Genomic DNA, 22,783 nt, shown 5'->3' with positions numbered 1-22,783 from the left:
AGGGCTCCCTTGCCTTCAACATCAAAGGGTGGATGAACATTGGAGTGGCTGCCTTACAGACCTGGATTGTATCCACCCAACAGCACATTTCTCAAACAGAAATTCTACCTCACTTAGTCATTCAGGCATGACTCCATGCCTTCAGTCCTCCTTGTTGCTTTTCTCCAAATCTTCCCTGGCTCCTCTCGATCCTTACAGAGATGCTGATGCAGGGGGCACACGGGGACTGTGTGGGGGTGAGACACCAATTTGAAGAGTGGCACAAAGCTTTCCTGCTTTGATTCTGCTTTGTAACTGGGAAAGATGATTCAGTGTGTGTTTTCATGCACACTGAGCTATCTGAAATAGCCCCAGGCCTTGCTTTGAGTGGCCGGCTCAGTGTATAATCTTGTTTGTGGATTTGGGGCTTCTTCCCTTCCCCCCTTGTCCATCACTTGATATTTATCTAAACTGAATTTCAGTTGCCTGGTGTAATGGTTGTCAGTGCTCCTCCTAGCTGGCACTTGTCCCCATGAACCTGAGTAATCCAATCACCTCAGCAAAGCCCTGTCATCTCATTGCTCATTCTCTTTTCCAGGTCACTCATGAATGTGTTGAAAAAACATCTGACCAATGCAAAGATCTCTTTCTGTGGAAAAACTGACTGCTGACTCCTACACTCTCCTTCCTGTTTTTTTACTAATTATGGAGCCAAGTAAGGCCTTACCCTCTTGACCAGCAAGTTCCTTTAAGAACTCAGCTGAAAGCTGAATTTTTTGGAGAAAGCAGCATGGGCACTCTGAGCCCAGACTCCCTAAGAAGTGCTGCTCCAGTCCTGGGTGCCCCTCCACAGGAGCCTCCCCACCTGCCACAGGCCCTGTCCCTGCAGAGATACCCAGGACATGCAGAAGATTCAGTAGTTGGCTTTTCCCCGAAGTTCCTTCCGCCCTTCTAAGAAAATAACGTCATATCTTTCCCTCCTCCCAGTCCTTGGGGGCTGGAGCAGTTGCAAATGAATGACTAGGGGCCACAGTCACACAGTCACAACCAGGCACTTCACCCTCCCTTTCCTTCTGGGGAACATTGCCTGGCCCAAGACACTTGCTGTTTACCTTTGCTTTCTAACTGAGCTCTGAGGAGCTCCCCAAAGGAAGGTGGAAGAAACTGCTCAGGCTCTTGCAGAGCTAACAGTGAGGTAAAAGCTTCATCTGTCTTCTCTGCTATGGCCTCTCTTCCTCTGATCACTCATCCATCCAATATTCTGCAGCAGGTTTCCTAGTCCTGGAGTGCTTTTTGGCTATTCCCATCAGCAAGCTCATAGCACTTCCTATTCTTCTTGTCCTCTCTGCCTCTCAGTAAACAGTCTTGTGATGCCATCTGCTCTTCCAGCCCTACTCCATGTCTGTGTCCCGAGGAGACAGATTAGCAGGGGAACAGGAGGGAGCAGGTATTTCTGCTTTCTCCCTTGATTTGCTGTCTACAGACAAAGTCCTCTGCTTTGCCAGGGCTTGGAGAGCAGAAGAAAACCTCTTACAAGGTGCTCTGTGCAGCACCCTCACCCCACAGAATGAGGGTCCCTGACAATGTTTCTGACGCATTTTACCTCACTCCCTTCACTCCTCCATGGACAAAAGAAGAGGCATCTCTAAACCCCCTCTGCCTTTGGGCTTGCTGCACCAGCAGCCACCACAAACTCCTCACAAAGCAGCAGCTGTGGATCCTGACCCTGCTCCCAGTGCCTGCTGTTATCTCAGATGCCGGGTGGCGCAGGGGGAGCATTCAGCCCTGGTGTGTTTTGAACTGCATAGACCAACCAGGCTGAAGTTCCTTATCTGGAGAGTTCAAGGAGCCCTGAGAGGCTCCCTGGGGGCCCTCGCCTCAGGCAGGTAAACTGATCTGGCTGGGCAGCAAATTCCCCAGGGACTCCAGCACTCTCCCTGAAGGGCTTTCCACCAGGAAGAGGGAAGAGGACAGTGACAGGGAAGAGACAGCCTTAAAACTACCCCAGGTGGCACAGCTGTCTGACTATCCCTATCAGACCATTACTGAGTCCCAGGAAGTCCTGAATATCCACCTCTTCAGCAGGGCAGCGCAGTGGGTTCCCAGCCCTGACTAATACTGGTCAAACCCCATCGATGGCAGCCCCAGGATGAACCACACACCTCTCTCCTCAGCACATGGTGAGTGCCCAAGCCCAGGTGCAATCTGGTCCCTGGCCAGAGAAACCCCCCCAGGAGCAGAGATGGGTGCTCCTGCCCAACAAACGCTGCAGAGGGACATCGCAATGTCACCGCAACAAGCTTACCAGAAGGGCAGGGCGGTCCCAGCCCCTTGCTCCTTGTCACTTCAAGCCACAGGACGATGCAGGCACAACGCAGCCTTGGGAGAGGTAGGAAAAGCCCCACAAATACTGGAGCTGTTGCCTGCTCCAGGGCCGGCAGTTTGGGGATGCAGGAGGAGATACTGGTGCCTGGGGAAGGGCAGGAGCAGGGGAAAACGTCATTTATGAGCAGGCGTCAGCAGAGGGGAGATAAGCTGATCTCAGGAGACTGTTTGCAGAGACAGGATTCTTCCAAGAAGCTGGTTTCTCTGATGGCACCTGCTTAAACTGCTCTCCCTAGAGAAAGGGCCGTCCCCTCCAAGCCACAACGCAACCTGCTTCTTGGGAGGCTGTGGAAGGAGACATGTTTTTCCAGGGCCAGGTTCAGTCTCCATTTGTGGAAATTTAGAAAAATAAAGACCTTTTCTCCCAAGGGCAGAGGGAGGGATTTTCTCAGGGCTTCACTCAGTGCAGCTGCAGAAGCCTCCAAGCCCAGGCAGAAACCATCTCCAGCACATGGATGGTGCTTCCAGGAGGCTTTCAGCACCTCCAGGAGCTTCAAGGAGGTGGGAAGGGGCACAGAGTGACCCACAATGGGCATGAACAGCTCGCCAAGCTCACGACACCTTACCATGGCTTCTTGAGGGGACACCAGAGGTTTGGGGAGAGCCTAGGGATGCCTTGCCCCAGACCTTCATCCTCATCCAGCAATCCTCTGCAGCTGGCAGATCCTCACAGCCCATGTCTGCAGGGCTGGTCCAAGTCCCCAGGGATGCCAGGCTGGCCAATGGAGGTGCTGCTTGGGGGCCATGGGTAAGGGAAGTGCTGGGGGAAAAGGTATTTCCCTCTAATCGATCTGGGGGCTGCAGCAGGAAGAAGCACAATGGCAGGAAACCACGTTTCCGCTTCCAAATGGAAAAACCCTTACAGGATACCTGTGGAGAACAACCAGATGTCATTAAAGTAAAATTCATCTGGGAGCACAAGGAGCAGCCAGAGGCAGCCCTGAGCTGGAGCGGGTCCTCCTTGCGTGGAGGAGCCTGGGTCTTGATGCAGTAGTGGCACAGGCCACCACACGCCAGGACAGCCATGCACAGAGGACAAAGGCAATCCCAACCTTGTGCACAACACAAGGCACAGTTATGGCTCTTGCCTGCCCAAAGGCACGTCCTTATTTCCACCAGTCAGGTGGGAGGAGGGACGCTCCCTGGAGGGTTGGGACAGCACTCAGGTAAGACCCCTTGGGATGTGGCTGTCAGATGCACCTCTTTTGCATTAGTAGCTTTTCCCCTCCCTGCATTCATGCTTGCTCAAGAGGAATCCCTGTCTCTGCACCATGGTATCTTGGTTGGCCACACCTTGGGCAACAGCTATAGCATGTCAGAGGGATGGGCTGAGCCTACAGGACCATGTCCCACTTCCCCCTCCTGTCTGCAGCTGAGGGGAGCAAAGGTGAGACACAGAAAGAGGAGCCCACAGCAAAACAGGTTGAGAGCAAAACAGCTCTTAGCCAGACAAGTCTGAAGATAAGGACTCACTGAATGTGTGGGAGGAAACCCAGTGGATAAAATCCCACAACTGAGGAATAAAAGAGGGGTAAGATGAATTTTTCCACAGCCTGCCATCTCCTGGGCTCAGTAGGGCCGTGTCTACCAACAACACATGGCCACCCCAAGGTCACTGCCTGGGGAGCAGTACCAGAGGGGAAGAGCAGGACTGCAGGAGGCCACCTGCCACTGGCACCCCTCGAGTGCTGGGATGTAGAATGGAGATAATTCCCCCTTCATTGCTTCATGTTACTGGCTACAGGAGCTCAGAGCTGGCAGACTCAGGAAGGAATCAGGCCAGGGACAACATAAGGGAGGTGAGCATGGAGAAACCTGCAGTGAGGGTCTGGAGGAGAAGGATGGGGACAGCTTACATTCTGTTTGAGAGGTCCTCAGAACAGTCCTGCTGTGAGAGGCAAAGCAGAAGGGGCTTGGAGGGCTCAGCTCAATCACTCTCCCACCCCAAATGCCACCCTGTACTTTACAGGAACTCCTTTCCCCAAGGAGAATCTGAGCCCTCACTCTCTTGTCCCCAAAACAGGGATGCTTCTAGAAGAGCAGGAAAAGCCAGCAGCCAACCAGCAGTGAGAGCACCTGCCTGCAGCAACCCCCTGCCCGCTGCCACCTGGCCACCTCCTGCACCCCATGGCACCTCCACCTCCCAGGAGAGAGGCTGTCCTTCCAGTTCTGGCTCTTTCCTCTATGGAGCCAAATTCAGAGGTGCAGAAATGGCAGGACCCTCAGCAGGCAAGAGCTGCCCAAACCCAGTGGGAGCTGCTGAGCTGCTGCCCCTCAAGAAGGTGGGAGAGCATCTCCAGGGCTGGGCAAAGTGAACCTTGCCGTTTTACCTGGAGAGCCCAGCAGGAGGCTGCAAGTCCTGTTTGGGGTACTGGCCCAGGAGCAGAGATTGTTTTGCTCCTCCTCAGCAGTTTTTTGGAGGCTGGTCTGGGCTGCACAGCTGTTTTCAATTTAGTGGAGGACAGAGAAATGAAACCAGAGCCAGAACAACACAATCTTCCCTCGGTGTCACCACCTCCCCAGTTTCCAAAATTCTGAAATTCCTCCCCACTGAGCAGCAGCCCCCTTGGCAGAGGATGGGACAGACATGCAGGAGCCAACCACCACTGACCTGTGGTGAGTCGAGGCTGTCTCTGTCCTCTGCATGTCCCAGTGGCCAGGACAGAAATACATGGGCTATTTTGGGTCCCCACAGACCAAAGGGGCCTTTTGCTTGCAGGCCAGCTCAGAATAGGGGCCCTGACTGACCGCTGCTTTTGGCATTAAATGTCTCAGTCCGACTGAGAAAGGGGATGATGAGCACAGAAGTAGGTTTTGGGACTTGTCAGGGTCCTGTGCAGTCTGTCAGCCACCTGTCCTGCCAAGACCCTGCTTGCTGCCCGGACAGCCACAGCATCTTAGAAATGGCTTCAGATGCTAAATGCAGCCATTTCACAGTGACTCTACTCCAAGAGACAGGGAGTCTATCATGCCCTCACCTCAAAAACCCACTTTGTGCCAGCCAAGGGGCACCCCACAATCCCCAGAAACAAAAGGAAGGAGAAGGGATGAATGCCCTGTGTGGGTCTGCTTGTGCCAAATCCACTCACTTCCAAAGCTGCAGCCATTTCCAAAGAGTGGGGTAAGGCTGTCCCCACAAGTCCCAGGAGGGGACTCGAGGAGCCACACACACCTGCACGTTTCCCAGCAGGAAAGAAGATGGAAGCTGGGAAAACCCCTGCTGAGAGTGGGGTTTTCATATCCCTGTTCTGTGGCAGACACAGAAGAGCTGTGTGGGCAACACATGATCTGTGGAGCAAGGAGTGGAAAGCCAAGGAGGCAGTGTGCTGTCAGCGATGTGGTGTGAGCAAAGGAGCTGGAGCAAACACCCAGGGCAGAGGCACCATCTCTGGCACCCTCTTCCCTGAATAACAGCTTCCCCAAACAGCCTGGCAGGACTGAGGTCTCACATGAGGAGCCAAAGCAAGACTTGAGGCAGACTCCTCCTTCGGAGCAAATAAGTCAGAGCCCAAACCTCCCACCCTTGGCACTGGCCTTGGCTTAACAGAGGCAAACAGGAAAATCTTTATGCAAGTAGGATCAGGCGGGGAGAGCAAACAGGGGGTGGGGACCGTGGTGTCTGCCCAAATGCCAGCAAAACACAATCTCACACACAACCAACAATAATAAGCCCAGCCACAAGCTGGGAAAGAGCAAGTCACATCCCCTCCAAATCCCAGCCTTTGCTGCTACGTCAGTGCAAACAGCCACCGCCCAGTGTGCCACAGCCTGTCTGGCACCCTGAGCATCCTCAGGATGTCTCAGGGAAGCATGAAGAACTCTGGATGAGAGCCATTGAGTGCTCTTGTGGAAATGTCACTTTACAGCCACTGGCATTGGCTGGCAGGCTCCAGAAGCCTCTGAGCCTCCCCAGATTAATGTGGGGAGCAGAGGAGATGAAGGTGGCTCTAGACACCCTGCTGGGAGACCCAAGGGTCCAGCAGCCTCCACTGAGGTGAGCTGGCCATCTGGCAAGGTGTCTTGTCAGAGCTTGCATGGGTGGATGCTGATGTACCTCCACAGTGATGCCAGGTGAGAGGGAGCCCAGGGCCTGAGCCTTGCTGAAGCAGTCCCTTCTGACACACTGCATCCCCTTCACAGCCACAGGGAAGGAAGGGAGGCACAGCAGACTTGTGTGTTGAGTATCAATTGCCAGGCTATTTACCGATGCCGGGTTTTGTTTCTGGTCAAAGGCTCCACTTTTGGAGCAAGCCCAGCTGCAGAGCCCAGGCAGGGGGAGTGCAGTGCTCTTCGGCACCTTCCTCATCCCCCTGCAAGGCATGGATTCTGACCCACAACACGTGGGCACCCCACAGCTGCTGCCTCCAGCCCTATTCAGATCTGCTAGCAGATAAGTGTCCTGACGTGGGTTGCCACAAGGAGAGGGTGTGAAGATGGGAAGAAGAAGCTGCAGGGTAGGGTGGATCACTCCATAACAGCTTGGCTGTGTTGCCGTTGGTCTGTGTTCTCCTGTGGTTAATGGATAACGCTCCTGCTTATGCCAGGATGCCATGAAGACACACCCAACCTTGCCATCCTCAGCCACAGCCCAACCCCTACAAACCCTGATGGGATGAAAGCACCATGCACTGTCTGCGTCCTGCAGCAGTGGGCTCCTTGTGGGAGCTGAAGTCCAGTCCAGAGCAAATACCATCAGGGAAATAAGGGTACACCACTAAGGGAGGATGAAAAAATGGAATTGCCTCCAACTTGGTCCTGAGGCCAGGAAATTACACTGCCTGTCACAGGCAGAGCAGGCAAGGCAGATAAGGCTGGCATCTCCTTCAACCCTCAGCCTTGGGCAGGACTGAGTGTCCCTGGTGATCTGTCACCAGTCCCTCCTTCCTCCCTTGCTGGTCTCCGGGAGTTATTCCCAAGCTTAAAACGGGAGTTTCTCTCATGAGGGTTTACCATGCGCAAAAACTCTTTTGAAACTCCAAAGCCCTCACGGGCTCAAGCCAGGTGAACAGTCCCTCAGCCACAGGTGTAAACTGTGTCCATGGCTGGAGGTGCTGGGCAAAATGAACCAGGCAGGGATGACGACCATGTTTGGAGCCACAGCTTGGGCAGCAGAGGAGACACCAAGCAGGGAAACCCAGGCAGGACACTCTTCTCCCCAGCAGCTTTGCAGGAGGCTGGGGCCACTTCAGTGCCAGTCTGGGAACACAGATACACATTCAGGTGGATGGCTGGCTCTTGGCACAGCACAGGTGATGCCACATCCTGCTGCCGTGACTAAGCCTCAGTACGAGGCCAGAGCAGGCTGGCACAACCCTCCAGTCCCACTGCTGCTGCCCACCCAGTCACGTCCCTCTGAGCCCTGCTATTCACCTCCAGCCCCTGCCTGCCTCCTCCCTCTGCAGCTTCCTGGTCTGCTCATTCCAGGAACTTCCAGCTGGAAATTTCACAGCAAGGTGCTTTCCTTTTAGAATAGTCCTAAAGGAAATTAACTAAAGCAAGTCTCACTGGCAGTCGTGTGATGGGAAGAAACAAGAAGGCTCTGCGGAAATCTGCCTGACTTCCTGCTGACAGCTTCTGCACGAGCCACTGGGCAGGCAATAGGCCTCTGCTCCCTTTTGGCCCAAGGAAAGTCAGTCTGCTGGAGATGAAGCCTGACTGTGCTCTCCCACGGCTTAACCAAGAGGCTGAAAGAGAGCCTTGAGCACTGCACCCAGAATGCCAGGCTCACCAATTTGTGTCACAGTTAGTGCATGACAGCCACACACACAGAGCTTTGAGCTCATGCAGCATCACGGCTCCTCTCCCACATGGGGACCCCAGAGCCCATGTACAGCCTCCTCCCACCCCCAGCTAGGTCCACGGACTCTGGAGTGGAAGATGGGGTGGAGTACTGCGCTGCAGCCTCAGCTGGGGAACTGAGTCCCTCCAGACCACACATCCTGCTGTAACGAAACCCATCCAAGCTCTGCCCCTACCTTGCACACTTCTTTCCCCATCCCACATCTTGCACACTCTTAAACTGAAGAAGCAATTGGTCCTTATAGCACTGCTTCATCAAAGATAGCTGTGCGGCGAGTCAAGCCCTGACTCCTGCCCAGCTGCAAATGCCTGAAGCTCATTTTGCGCAGTGCTCTGGGCCTCAGTTTGTTGGCAGCTGAGTACAAGATAGCATGGAGATGAGACTCTGAGAGCTGGCAGTCCTGCAGCCCCAAGTAGTGCTGGGCTGGGCTGGGCTGGCAGGGGTCTCAGAACAGAGCTCAGTGTTGGGAAGGCTCAGGAGGTTGACACTGTGGGGTCAGTACGGAGCTGGCAAGGACCGCAAGCAAACAGCATTCCGTGAATGAGAGCGGGTGTTGGCAGCTTCCATAACACTTGCCAAGGGCCTGGACCTTGCACTGAACAAAACCAACCAAGATCTATGTGCGTCCCATGGAAACCACCAGAAGCTGTTTGCTGGCTTCCTAAAGCCAGTGGCTGGTGCTTTCCCCTTTGGACAGGGCACACAGGTGGTCCTGGGCTCCCTCTTTGCCAATGGGCTGGTCCCCAGGCCCTGCCTCTGCCAGGAGAACTGGGAATGAAGCATGGGAGTGGGTGAACGCGTGCCTTGTCCTCCGCACCCTGGCTTACCCCCATACCACAACAAGGAATAAGACAGGTCAGGCCAGGGCAACAACAAAGCCCATGGCTCATCTTCAAAGAGGAAGAGGCTCATTAACACCTCCCAGCCCAAGTTAATGAGAGTAGCGATGCCATGCTGGGGAACTGATGCCAGTAGTTAATTATGCAGCTTGGTGAGGAATGGAGAAGAGGGACAACTGCAGGACTGAGGTACCATACTGTCCTGTGTGTTGGTGCCACATCTGCTGATTTAAACTGAAGTGAATTTCTTCAGCCTCCTCACTCCAGGTATCTGGTACAGCTCTACCTCGTCTGCACTAGTTGTGGAGGGACGAGTTATCCCGCAAAGCATCTTTAGTTATCCTGCAAAGCATCTTTTGGGGCTGACGTTACAGCCCTTGGCGCTGAGAAGAAAGTGCCTTTGCTCTTTGAAAAGCTTTTTGGTGAGCCAAGAGCAAGCCTACCTGTCTTTTCCAGGAGCAAAAAACAATGGCAGGAGCAGGAGTACTTTGGGGGGCATATGTGTGGTGTCAGCACTGGACTGACACTATCAATGGCCCATGAGGTGCACAAAGACAACCAGTGAACCCAAGGGAAAAGCATCCCTGCACAGTCACATCCTGAGACAGCTTTGTAGACAAGGCAGGCTTGAGGAAGCCTGAGGCTGTCCCGCAGCTTGCAGGTGCTGGTGAGTGGGAACAATGTCACCAAGTCGGGATGCAGGGCAGAAGGAGAGTGGGATTTCCCATGTCGGCATTCAAAGAAGTCCCTCAACTGTGTCTGCTCACAACAGGCAACAGAGGGGCCATTGGGTTGTGTTCTGTTTCGGAACAGCCGGGAAGTGCATCCAGCTGTGGCTAACAGCTGCACAAATTCCTCCTGCAGCCCCTAGCCCTGGGATCAAGGACACAGGCTTTACTTGTCTGCGATCCCACAGCTCAAGGGCTTAGCTGCTGCTGCCTTCCCACACAAACTGCAATTCCACAGCCCATTCCCGAGAGGCAGATGGCATTGCTGGTGAGTACAGGCAGGGACTGTGTTGGTCTGGCAGTAGTAGCATCTAGCAGGGGTGTGAGCCTCAGATTTAACTACAGGGGTGAGGAGGACAGCACAAAAGGGCTCCACAGGAGCTCTTGGCACTTCTGCCTAGACCCGCTCTCCATTAATGCTGACGGTTTACTCAGGAATGGAAAGAAACACTCATTGAATTCATTCACAACATCCCACAGCCAACCGGGGGCATTTTCTTGATCAGGACGTGGGGCAACCCCAACCCAGCAGTTTTTCTGCCAGCCAAGAGGGGCTCTGCCCCACTTCTCGCACATGGCACCCTGCCCACGCACCTGCCAGCGGGTCCCCCCCACACCCGCGGCTGAGGCAGGCTGGCAGACACTGCCGTGCACACGCACCACTCGGCAGGGATGTGCGCCTCTGCAGCCGGAGGACCGCGGCACAATCCCCTCGGTGAAGTCCTGCATCCCAAGTATCAGAGCATCATCGCGCTCTGCATCCCCAGAGCCACGTGCCGCCCGCTCCGTTTCGCATCCCCAAAACGAGAAGCTCTCCCCGCGGCAGTAACTACGAGCGGGGATTTGTAGTTGCCGTGCAAGGTAGCAAGGAAGAATCCCCCACGAAAAGCACATCTATGCCTCACACACCCCTCGCCCGGTCCCCCAAGCCGCGACTCGCATGCCGCCTCTCCGCACGCTGTCGCGCCGAATGCTGCGCTGGGGAATCCCCCGGCTCCCTCTGAAGGCTCCCCAAGCACCCGGCAGCTTTGAAACGCCGCGCGGAGCCTCGGAGGGAGCCGGGGTGGCCAAAAGCTCGGCGACTTTGAGCCAGTACCTCGAACTCGAGCGCCCACCGCTGCCCGCCGTCTCCTTCTCTCCCCGGTGCGGATGGAAACCCGCCGCCTCCGAACCGCGCTCTAAACTCCGCCTTCAGTGCCACGCGGTTCCCGCGTGGGAGAGGCGGCGGGTTTTCCCGCTTCCCGCCCGCTCCCCGCTCCTCCTCGCCCCCGGGAGAAGAGGGGTGAGAGGAGCCGCCCCTCTCCGGGGCAGCCGTGCGCAGCTCGGGGCGAACCCACCTGCGCCGCGCTCCCCGCGCTGCCCGGCGCTCCGCCGCCGCTCCTTCCCCGGGCCCGCCCGCCCCTGGCTCCCCCCATTTCCGCGCCTACCCATCCCCACCCCCCCGCCGTGGCGGGAAACCTACCGGGCCGAGACCGCCGGCTCCTCGGGGGAGCGAAAGCAAAGCAAGCGCCCTCTAACTCCGGAGCCTCACCCAGCACCGGGTGTCTCTTAATGTCCATGCATTAGTAGATATTACAGCTCTAAAGGGAGCCATGCATTAAATTATGGCTCTAAATGGTGTGCGAACTGGCCTCTAGTTCCTCACTTGTCCCCATGCTGCACTCTAATTCAGACAAAAACACTCTGCTGGCAGTCACCACATAAGGGTGTGATATATACACATACACATCATATATATATATGTATACATATATACATACACACATACATATATATTTACATATATACGGATATGTGTATATATACATACACACAAATAACACATCTGCATTTCACACATACACACACACATATATATATGCAAAGGTACCTTATTTTCGGCACCAAGGGCTGTAACATCAGCCTCAGAAGATGCTTTGCACACACGTGTGCGTGTATATATATATAATATATATATTAAAAAAAAATATATATATATATAAAAACTTTCTTGAGTTAGTGATCTAGTGGGTGTCATCCCTGCTCATGGCAGGGGGATTGGAACTTAGTAGCCCTTAAGACCCCTTTCAACCCAAACCATTTATGATCCTATAAGTCACAGAGGACTGAAGACACTTTTTGCACTGTGTTTTCCCGGTGGTGCTACCCAGGATGGTGGGCAATGTGCAGACCCCTGTGCACGTTAGCAATCCCCCTGTATTTGGAGCCTATGAGTACCGTGTGTATTCACCATCCAAAGGGCAGCCACAAACTCTAAGATTAGTTTCTTCTGCCTGTTGCCTCCACGTTTCTATCTCTTCAGAATTTATATCTACTCTGCTATGACACGTTGCTCAGCTAAAGTGCAAACGTGGAGGATTCCCCAGGTACTTTGTCCCCCAGCAGAGGGGAGTGCACCTGAATTTAACCTTATATCCATGCGGTTAAACAGTGACAGAATTTTTTTTTTATGTAGCTGGGTGTTTCAAGGAAAACTGGGCCCTCCTGGCTCTCTCCATTCTCTGTGCTGTGCAGGCACAGGCAGCGGCACCAAAAGGTCCCTGAAGCAGTTTTGACTATTAAAACATTTGTTCCATTAATAAACAGCCTCAGAAAATTCTCTGCAGATGGTGATCAGTTTGGGTTAGAAATTAAAACCAGAAGTTAAAACACCCCCAAAAGCTCTGGCAGATTATCGTTTCTCACGCTCTCTCAGCAAGATGATCTCTAACACACATCTTCCTGCAAAATCCAAGCACCAAGCTTGTATTTTAAGACAGACCTACAAAAATTACCACATAAGCAAAAAGTCCTCAAAGCCCAAGAAAAAGGCAGTGATAACAGGGCTGAGACAGCTACCGGTGCTTTCTGATTTGCAACAATGACGCTGTGAGTCTCACCCTGAGGAAAAGACCTCTTCACTGATCTGCTCGTTGGCAGCCTCTGCAGCTGGATCTCTCCCTCTGCATGGATATTTGTCATGGTTATGGGCTTCTGGGAGCAAGGAGCAGGGTACACTAACAACATGAGGAGAGGCGACAGACAATGCTGCCAGATAGTACAACAGGAGGCTCTTTCCTTAAATTTAAGATCCATATCAGATAAAATTAAATTTAAAAGCTCTCATCTCCAATTAAAGCTCCCAGGCTGTATCCCCCAGGCAATGACAGATCCAAGCCTTGGGCCTGCCTTTCCTCAGCCCCCTTTCTGTAAGGCATTCTGATCTGGAAGGTCTTCTGGGTAAGCTGCAACACAGACAAGACCTCTCTTCTCCCCACCTTGCCTCATCTTTTCTCTCCTATCTTTTCTCTTCCTTGCAAAATGCAAACAAAACAGAAAAGCAAGGTTGCCTGCGTGGGATGTCTTATGTCACCTCCTCTCTAACTTTGAGATGTGTCATTTTGTCACCCACAGAGCCCCATAAGCCCCCTTAGTAGTCCCTGGAACATGGATGCCACAGCAGCTTAGGCACCGTATTTCTCCTTGTGATATCCACATTTGCTGCTCGCAGCATGACCTAACATTTGAGCATCTCTACAGTTTTGTTTTTCTAAATAAGCTCCAACTTTAGCACAGACTAAAAGCTGTGAGAACCAATTCCCCCAGGAACTTGAGCCCAGGGTCCTGATGGGCACTGCCCAGCCAAACTGACACTTGTGCTTCCAGAAGCCGGGACAAGGCTCTCAGCCTCACCCATTATAACCTCAGACCCCATCGGGAGGAGAAACACCACAAAATTTACCTTTGAGTGGATATTCCAGGAAGTTTCTCCTTCAGGACAGGGCGGGTGTAGCCGCTGCCTCACCCCAGGCTTTCAGCAGCAGGGCACGTAGCACTTACCAGCACCAAAGCACAGGATTAAATGTTCTCTAATTTGCAGCTCTGGTCCTGTCTGCACAGCCACTCCCCAATCACCGGAATCAAACATCTCTCCATAGAGACGCCTCTCACTGGAGATGGGGGCTGAAATCCATTAGTGCTGAGCAGCGTCCCAGCCACTGGTGACCGCAGGCAGACGGGAGGCCAGCAGACAGACCCACCCCAGGGGAGGCACGGACAGGGGCGGCTTCCAGCTCCTAAGCACAGCACCGGCTGCTGGCTGCTGCCCTGCACAGACCCTGTGCCCCCACTCAACCTGCAGGACAGGGTCTAACAATCTCTTCTCTTGGGCAGGCAGAAGACCTGGAGCGAGCAAGACACTGTGGGGTGAAGCAGGCTAAGTCTGGGAGAGAGTGAGTGTCCTTTAAAATCCAGTCCTGGCTGCTGCAGGACAGGAGACATTTTGCTCAAAGTTCTCTTCTCTGTAGAGGCACTTTAGCCCCTCAGGGAGCTCGGCTGCTCCCAAGAGCGATGCAAGTCCTTGGGTTGTGTAATGTCAATAGCAGCATGCATTTTCAGAGGGGTGACACCTCCTCTATGGTACATGGTAAGGTAAATTGCACAGCCAGTAACAACTCATTTATTGCCCACAAACGTGAGCTCTTGCTGCAGGGCCAAGCGGCTTTGCTTCATCTTGGCAAAGGTGCTGCATTTGAAGAACCCTCTGCTCCCTAGTGACTCTCATGTTATCATCTTCACCTCTGTGTACAATAATAGACCTCCTAGAAACAGCAAACAGCTATGAAAATAGTCACTGCTCCGAACTGGAAACAGCTGTGCTTTGCCCAGCACGGGTACTGGGCCCAGCCCACCACTGTATAACCCACAGAGCTGGGTGTTTCTCCCCTGTGTCATTCAGGCAAGGAGAAAAGGCAGACTCGAGTGGGGCCCGGGGGCTTGCTGTGTTCCCACCCTCTCCATCCCCAAAGCAGCAGCTCAGTGCCAGAACACGCTGCTGCTGTTGGCAGATCGCTGCGCTCCCCAGAGCAAAGGGAGAAAGCAAGGGAGGAAGGCAGCCAGCAAAGCCTCTCCCTTACATAAGGCTGGGAGCCCCACATGCTTGTGGGGCTGTAGCTGCCCAGCCCGTCGAGTTTTCTTTCTGAAAACTCGAACATGCACTGCAGGCATTGTGATGCCATCACCTGGAGCCCAGTTTGTACGCTCTGCTCACAGCTAGTTTGTGACGGGCAGAACAAACAGGCAAAGTGCTCTCCCTTCAGTGACGCTTGCTGCCAAACCTTCCACAAAAGCTGCTTTTATCCCCCCCTCCTCCCTTGTAGCAATTCTCTGCTTTAACTAAAGCTGTGAAATCCAAAAAGGGGAAAACAAACAAACAGCTGGTTTGGAGAGCAAGAGCAAAAAGGGAGATTTATTCCAGGCAGTGGATATTGCATCATAGGAGCGAAAGAAATATTTTTAGTGCCTCTTGGGCAATATCAGAGTTTTAGGGCCTGAGGAGCTAGGCAGTATTTGCAGGCACTTAATGTTTCCAGAATCCTTTACACTTGGCACCCACGTCCACCGTTTTCCTTGGAGATTTGCAAGCACTTTGCAACCATACATTAATTAACCCACCAGCCCTCCTCTGCAGTGAGATTTCTCTTTCCCTCATGTGCCTGTGCTAGGGACAGGGTAAACTGAGGCACTACAAGGCCATCAGCCTGCAGCTTGTGAGAAACAAGCAGAGCTGAGGCCAGGGGGTTGCGTGCCATCCAGCTCTCCTTTCCATTGCAAAAGCACCCTTCCCTTTCTGAGCATGACACACACTGACTGCATTTCCTTCCATTGGGTGCTGCCTGCCCCATTCCAGAGGAAGGCTTGGGCGGGTCAGCTCATAGAGCCACTGTGCTGGCCCTCAGTGCCGCAGAGCAGAGAAACAGAGAGCCAGTATGTCTGAAAGGCAGAGTAGGTAGGCAGGAGTGGAATGGCAAACAGATTAGCAGCTGTATCCAATTGCCTGCATGTGTGACAAGGCAGCTGTACAGGAAAAGGGGGAAAAGGGGCATTTTAATCAGTCACCTGAAGGGAAACATAGAAGATGCTGAACCTTTGTCAAGTGCCAGCAGGTTATTAATCTATTAGCTAATGAGGGCAAAAAAAACCTACTACAGGCTCCTGGGAATCCAGTTATAACAAGACTGCAGCGATCATGGATGCTTTGATAGCCTACAAAGCATCTCAGCCTGTTGCTGAGGTCAGTGAATGGGTCGGGGTCTGATCGTTTTAGTTTTGCTATTCCCTTGCTGGTCCTGGCTGACCCTGGAGCAGGATCCTGGCTGAAGAGCTGCTGGCAGACTCTTTTTGGGGTGGGAGGTCTCCAGTCATTGCTTGCAGGACTCCTGACGGTGATCTCTGGGCTCTTGGTGCCCTGCCCTGTATTTTGGGTTGAGGTGGTAGGACAGAGGTCACGCTCACCTGTTGGCCTGAGCCTTGCTGGGACGAGCTGGGGAAGGAGTGGGCTGCGATACCCTCCTGAACTCTGCTTGTGGCACAGAGATCCAGCTGGCACATCACTGCTTGCAGGGAGCCACGCAGACCTCCAGCATCCTGTCGTCCCTCTGTCTCTCTGCTTCCTTGCACCACCAGACCTGCAGGGATAAAGTCAGGCAGCTGCCTGTGACTTCTTCACTAGTGGCCTGAGGGCAGCAGGACCTCGCTGCCGGCAGCAGAGCAGCCCTGGGTGAAACCCTGCAAGGAAAGGCAGGGGAGATGGAAGCCCACGCTGCCCCTGCCACCTCCCCACGCGTAGCATCGCCCTTCGCTGGTAGCACTGAGGTGCAATGTGGTGACACCTGAAGCACTCACAGCCCTGGTGAGCAAATGGTCTGGAGACATGACAAGGAAGGGCCCCCATGCACCCCCAGCCCAGTGGCAGGGCCATGGGTGTTTTCCAGCTGGGCAAGCAGAAACAAATCCCATTGTCCACTGATTGGACACAGCTCAGCAAGGGGCCCAGGGTGCTCACAGGGCTTCTGGGACCTGGCATGGACAGCGGGGTCCAGTCAAGCTCCAGCCCCCTCTCAGGCTGCTGGAGGTGGGGGCAGCCTGCTCCAGTGGAACAGCAGCATCTTTGGGACACAGGATCTCTCCCTGCTGGCAGGCTGGGGGACACAAGCCCCTCTGCCCAAATCACTTCTGAGGGTCTCCCATGCTCACCATCTCCTGGGCACAATCCTTCCAAGAGCAATCCCTCCCTCCTCCATCTCCATCCCCATCCCCATCCCTCTGCCTCCCTCCCTGCACTGCAGCTGCCCTCTCCTGAGCTCCAGCTGCCCATTTGCTTTCTCCTACAAGCATTAAGGGAGTAAATACTGACTAATGGTACCAATTAGCAGCTGAGCTGCTGGGTGCTAGTTACTGAGTGACAGCTGTGCCGCCAAGGGCCAAGGGTGAAATGTTACCTCACTGCAGGCAGTCTCCACCTGCCAGGGCCCAAACTGAGACTTGGATAAACTCAAGACACACAGTTCAGGCTCCCACTTGTAGCAGAGGAAACAGGGTTAACCCCTGGATCAGCGGCAGGCAGGAACACCCTGTGGCATTCAGGGCACAGACCACTCCAAGCACCCTGTCATGGTGTCACTCCAGGTCTCCTTGGCTGAGGATGGAGCTGGTTCTGGCAGAGGGAGCCACTCTATAGCCAAGGTCATCTGGCCCATTGAAGCAGTGCCGGGGGCATATCCTCCTCCTTAACTGGCAGCACCAGTCTCCCACGATGGAGCACAGCCATTAAGAAAGCAGTGGCTGGCACTCAGCCACACTTGTAAAACACCACAGGGGAGCTGTGCGCTGCTGGGAACCAGGGAACCTGGTGAGAGGAAGAGGGGTGGCAGCTGCTGTGTGGTCCCATTCCCCCTTCGACAAAGTCCATCCACAGCCCAGTGGAGCCAGGTACCCAGTGACTCCCAGGGTCTCTGAGAACCATCTAAAAGGCACAAGGTGGCTTTCTGTAGGATGGGTGAATGCCAGCTCTGGAGGATAGCTTGAAGCAATGGCACCCCATCAGCCTCCCCGAGGCACCATGCTCCAGCTGTCCGGGAATGCTGCTGCAGCCAGTCTGCCCACCCTGCATGGCAGGGCAGGGCCCAGGTGCCTACCTGTTCTCCCAGCCAGCCTGCTCCCCAGACAGTCTCTGTGGTCACTCCGTGGCACCACGGGGACCATGGCACACAGCCACCTGCACAGACGAGGGCTCCAAACACAGGTCCAGGAGCTCTCACAGCCGTGCCAGCCCTGGTCTGTGCCTGGCCCAACATTTGCTGGCTGGCGTGGAGGAATTCCGCTCTGTGCAAATGTCTGGCAGGGCTGACTAAATCCTGTCTGGAGACTAAGTCCATCCAGTCATGCTTTCCCCTTTGGGCGAATCAACAGCGGAGCTGCGGCTGAATGCTCCTAAACATCCCCCAGGGAGATCTCCAGGAGGGCCCTTTCCCACAGCTTCCAACAGTACCAGCCGTTCATCATTTCTTCTCCTTGCCAGTCATGCTTCCGCGGGTTCCCAAGCTGAAACGAGGCCCCCAGGCCACCCAGTGGAGCACAAACATGGGACATCAAAAGAAGGGCAGGCCAAACCCATGACCAGCAGCCCAGCTGCCAGGGTACCACTGGGACTGCCCTCCCCCACTTCCTCAGCCCCTCTGCAAAGCTGACTGTCCACCGGTGGGCACGGACTCTAGCACGGACCAGGGAAGAGGGAACCCTCGGGGGGTCCTGCACCCCGTGCACGAGGAGCTGGGGTACACGGCTGGGAGCCTACAGTGCCCCGCGGCCATGCTGCCGGGGGAGCGCGGCAGAGTTTGCCTGATTCTGGGGGGAGGAACTGGCGTCTGGCCCCTTCCCACCCCCTCTGCAGAGCTGCCCCGTCCCGAGGGGCTCCGGGGGCCGCCCCGGCTCGGCGCTGAGACCCCAAACTCATCGGCGGGCGCGGGCCGGCGCTGCCCCCTGGCGGCAGCCGCGGCGTGACCGGGAGGGCGCTCCGGGAGCACGGGGGGCGCACGGGGAGCGCACGGGGAGCGCACGGGGAGCGCACGGGGAGCGCACGGGGAGCGCACGGGGAGCGCACGGGGGGCGCACGGGGGGCGCACGGGGAAGGAATTAGCCGGGCGCGGGCTTAAGCGGCTCCGCGGAATGCGGGAGCCAGCGTGGGGAAGCAGCGTGGGGGGAGCACAGCAGGGGCGAGCTGGTGGCTGGTGGGAGAGGGTCTGGCATTCCAGGGTGGGGAGGCATTCCAAGCCACCCCTCGGGCAGGGCAGGCACGGCCCTGAGCACGAGGATGGGCATCCTCATCCTCCATGAGGATGAGGAGGCAATGAGTGGCAGCAGGGAGATGGGAGAATAAACGGCACTGGGAGTCAAGTGCACAAAGTGGGACAGGGCACCCCGAAGTGTGGGCTTGTTGTGTGCACTGTGCTAACCCATGGAGGGACTGGGCATGAGTGGGAGCCAGGAAATCTGGGAGTAAGCCGGGAAGTCCGTGGGCAGAAGCAGGAGATTTTTGTTTGAAGGTGGTTTAAAGAAGCAGAGTTTGCCTCTAGGTAACACACTGTGCAGAAGGGCAGGGATCATGTTAGGAAGCAGATTTCAGGGTCAGGATGGATCACATGAGGACATAAGACTGTGACAGTCACCCCGTCACTCTGTAGTTGTCCTGCAGAGCTGTGCTTGCTGCTCAGCTGCAGGCCACAGAGGAAGGAGTTCTGGCTGGTCCCCTGCTGAGAACCCTGAGTTCTGTAGGGATGGGATGGGAAAAGGCTTGAAGTGCACCTTCTCAGAATAGGTTACTTCTCAAAAGGCAGCTTGCCTGCTTGTCTCCTTGTTCCTGGGCTGTGAGACATCCAGGAGCAGCCTTGTGCCAGGGACCCAGTGCCTCAGGGACAAGAGGGGCTCCTGGCACTACCCTCCCAGGGACTCGGGGCCTCGGGCTTTATTCTGTACATCCACACTCAGCTGATAGGGACTCAGCCTCTGGTGAAAGAGCCTCCTCTTCTAACACTGCTGCCCAGACCCAGTAAATCTCTTCTCTGGCAAGCCAGATGACAAAAGTCAGCCCCGACAACGGTGGTGGCTGGCTTCCCACAAAGATCCCTCTTCTGGGGAGGAGCTGCAGACATCACCAACCCCCTGTTTCTCCACTCTCGACACAGGATCTGCCATCTCCAGGGGATGCAAGCAGGTGGGAAAGTCTCTTCTGACTTTTTCTAGTGCTGTGTCCTGGGGTGGTAAAGTTGGGAAGCTTCACAGCAGAGCTGAGCTGCTATGCACTTCCCAGCAGTGCTGCTGCTGGCCCTGCTTTGCATCTGTAGTCATAGAGGTGCTGGGTTCCCTGCAAAAAAACAGGCTTCTCAAGAAGCAAAAGAGCTCCACAAACCCCTAGCTTTCTGGAGAGCCCTGGAGGGTCTTATTGCGGGCAGTAGCGGCAGGGCTGCCTGCTGTGATGGAGGACAGGCTTCTCTGCCACTGCTGCCTGGTCTCTCCCATCCTGCTGGCCCCAGTGACACTCAGCTTGCCTTCAGGGATGCTCTGGGCATTTCCTGGCAGGGAATGGCAGGACTTCTTATATGTCTGTGCGGAAAACAGGGCAGCACAGCTGGTGCTCCTGTACCACATCCTCCATCACCCTCCCTGCACAAGCCTGAGGACCATTAATAAATTTCACTATCTCCTACCACGGAGCTGTGCCAGCTTCCCTCACTCCCTACATTTTCTGATCCATTTCAGCCCCTACAGCACCTGCTCGCTCCCTTCCCAGGACAGCACCAGGGCACTGAAGGGATAAGGAAAAAAACAGCAGTGGGAACCCTGTTTACTAACTCTTGCACTAAGACCTTTACAGGGCCAGCAGAGCAGTGCCCTGACCTTGAGAGGCACCACTGATTTGGACTGATTTGAGTCAAGGGCCGTGCTACAAACCCTGCTCTGTCTGTACCTTCACCTCTCTTCCGCCTGCACGCGAGGTCAGGCTCCTGCAAGCAAGCCTTGGGCTATTCCTTGGACTCAGAATGCAGCCAGGACCTCTGCCCCGGGCCAAATCACACCGAGGGCAGCCAGGGAATGGTGCCTGGGGAGAAAGGACCTGCATGGGGAATGGTGCAAAGGGGCAGGGCAAGCTCCCAGCGGTCAGCCTACAAATAGAAAGGGTCATGGGAGAGTGCCCAGCTAGTGGGACAAAGGGCCAGCAAGAGGCGAATGGGGTTGTCGAAGTTGTTCTGGCAGGGAGGTGAGCGGTGGCACGGCCCCAGGAACCCCAAGAACAGGGAGGGCTCCCTGGAGGGGTTCCCTGTGGTGCAGGCACCCCCGAGGCCATACAGGAACTTGTGACTGGCGGGGCAGGGGGGGAGCCAGCACTCAGAGAAAGCTGGGACTGACACAGGAAGGTGTCGGGGCCAGTAAGTGGTGGCCGTGCCAGTGGTCGGGTGACATCCCCACGGGCAGGGTAACCAAACACCGTCCGCAGCTGGTTGTTTCGGGAGATGGCGAAAGGGGAAGCGTTTCTTGCCCCGTGGTACTGCGTTCCCGGGACAGGCTCCCTGGCCCCGCGGCGGTCCTGTAGAGGGAGGGGAACGGAAGGCAGCAGCACCCAGCCCCGGCAGGAGCGGGGCCGAGCGCGCCGGGGTCGGAGCCCCGGTGGGACGGTCGGACAGCCGGCCGGCCCCGCAGCCCCGGCCGCTCCGCACGGCCGCGGCACGGCTGCCCGGGCTGCCCCGAGCGCTACCGCCGCCGCCGCTGCTGCCGGGGGCCCCGCTCCGCCCCAGCACTCACCCGCACCCGAGGCAGCCGGGGCACCGCCGCGTCGCTTACACGTTTCGCCGGGGGCTGCCGGCTCCTTCCCGCGGCTCTGCCGCCTGCAGGGCACGGTCCGGTCCCGCAGCGCCCGGTGCCAGCACTGCCGGCCGCGGCAGGCCGGGTCCTAGCGCTCCCCGCCGCGCCAAGGGCACCGCGCGGGCGGGCTGGGACAGCCCTCGGCTCGGCGGCCGCCGGACTGCAGCCCGGTGCCTCCACCTCTCGCACCCCGCTTTGACCCGGCAACCCCCCCCCGCTGCATCGGCCGCACCTGAGAGCGGGAGGCTGCTGGGGTCGCCCCGCTATCGCGGCTCCGGCGCAGGAATGTCCAGTGCTTTGGCTTTTCGCCAGTGTCTCCCCTCTTCCTGGAGCGGACGGCTGGCCCTACTGCCCTGGGAGGGGGGCATAGCCGTGCTGTCCTTTTGCCTTGGCAAGGAGGGCAGGGTGCCGGCAGGCAGCCCCTCCGCTGCTGCTCCCCGCTTTCACCCTCTCCCGTGCCGGGGTCAGGCTCCGAACCCTCCTTGCCGCTCTCGGACTAGAAAGCTCCGGACCGTGGTTGGGGTCCCTCAGTGCGTGATGGCCCCAGAGCTCAGCACAGGCTCCCGGCTGCAGGGTGACCTTGAGCAGGACTGCCGAGCCGCCGAAATGGGGGACAAGACCTTGGCTCAGCAGAGAAGGCTGGAACCAGACCCTCTCCTTGGTGCCTGGCACAACAAGGCACGGCAGGAACAGTGCTTACTCCGGTCACCTGCCTGCCTGCACCCTGCCCTTACCTTGATAGCTCAGCTCTCCTGGTGCCAGATGATGCTGCCTGCAGACTTCTCACTGCCTGGTGCCAAGCAGGGCTGGGATTCCCACGGCAGCGGGACCACGGTGCAAAGACTTTGCCACTCTACGGGCTCTGCAGCCGGAGTGGGTTTTAGAGCCCTGGCGCTGGCTGGAGCTGGCTGAGCACGGCTTCCGCTGGCTCAGCAGGTGGAGGCTGCATGCACGGGCAGATTAGTGGGGGGGAGGAATTGGCCATAGGAACTAAAGGCGGGATTCGTCAGCGGGTTGCCGTGGGGCCAAGTGCCAGCACAGGGGAGGAGAGAGGGGAGGCTCTGGGTCGGCAGCCACCTCGGGGGGGACAATGAAGCCTGTACAACGGGGGTACTGAAAATGGTGCTGCAAGTGCCAGCATCGTCCCTGGGATGGTGTTACTCTCGAGTGTCACCCCGTACTCCTGTGCTGGACTTGGGCCACGGTGGGACCCTTGTTGAGCTCCCATCCCACCATGGGTCAGCATCGAGCCCTGGGGCCAGCAGGGGGGCCCTCAGTAAAGCACCGTGCACCCACTGCCCCTGTGCCGGGCCCCGCAGCTGCTCAGGAATGAACTGGCACCAGCCCACCAGCTGCTCTCCTGGTATGCGCAGCTG

General features: G+C 56.2%; 1 protein-coding gene across 5 annotated transcripts in view; it reads right to left on the bottom strand.

The window, feature by feature from the left end:
• Positions 1-21,875, bottom strand: part of SLC29A1 (solute carrier family 29 member 1 (Augustine blood group)) — a 33,232-nt gene extending 11,357 nt beyond the window's left edge. Inside the window, exons 1-2 of one of the 5 annotated variants that reach the window (XM_084203260.1) lie at positions 21,348-21,875; positions 16,005-16,177 (exon numbers count right to left, since the gene is read on the bottom strand). The gene's annotated coding sequence lies outside the window, so the exon portion shown is untranslated. Of the gene's footprint in view, positions 1-2,284; positions 2,406-10,827; positions 10,861-11,068; positions 11,123-16,004; positions 16,178-21,347 lie in introns of those variants that run through there. The other 4 variants (XM_084203259.1, XM_084203258.1, XM_084203261.1 and 1 more) reach the window with 4 other exon arrangements.
• Between the last annotated feature and the right edge of the window lie 908 nt (positions 21,876-22,783).

The sequence above is a fragment of the Fringilla coelebs genome (assembly GCF_963513975.1).
Source record: "Fringilla coelebs genome assembly, chromosome: 3".
NCBI classification, from domain to species: Eukaryota; Metazoa; Chordata; class Aves; order Passeriformes; family Fringillidae; genus Fringilla; species Fringilla coelebs.
Note: the sequence above shows the minus strand (reverse complement) of the source record. Positions and strands in the feature narration are given on the sequence as shown.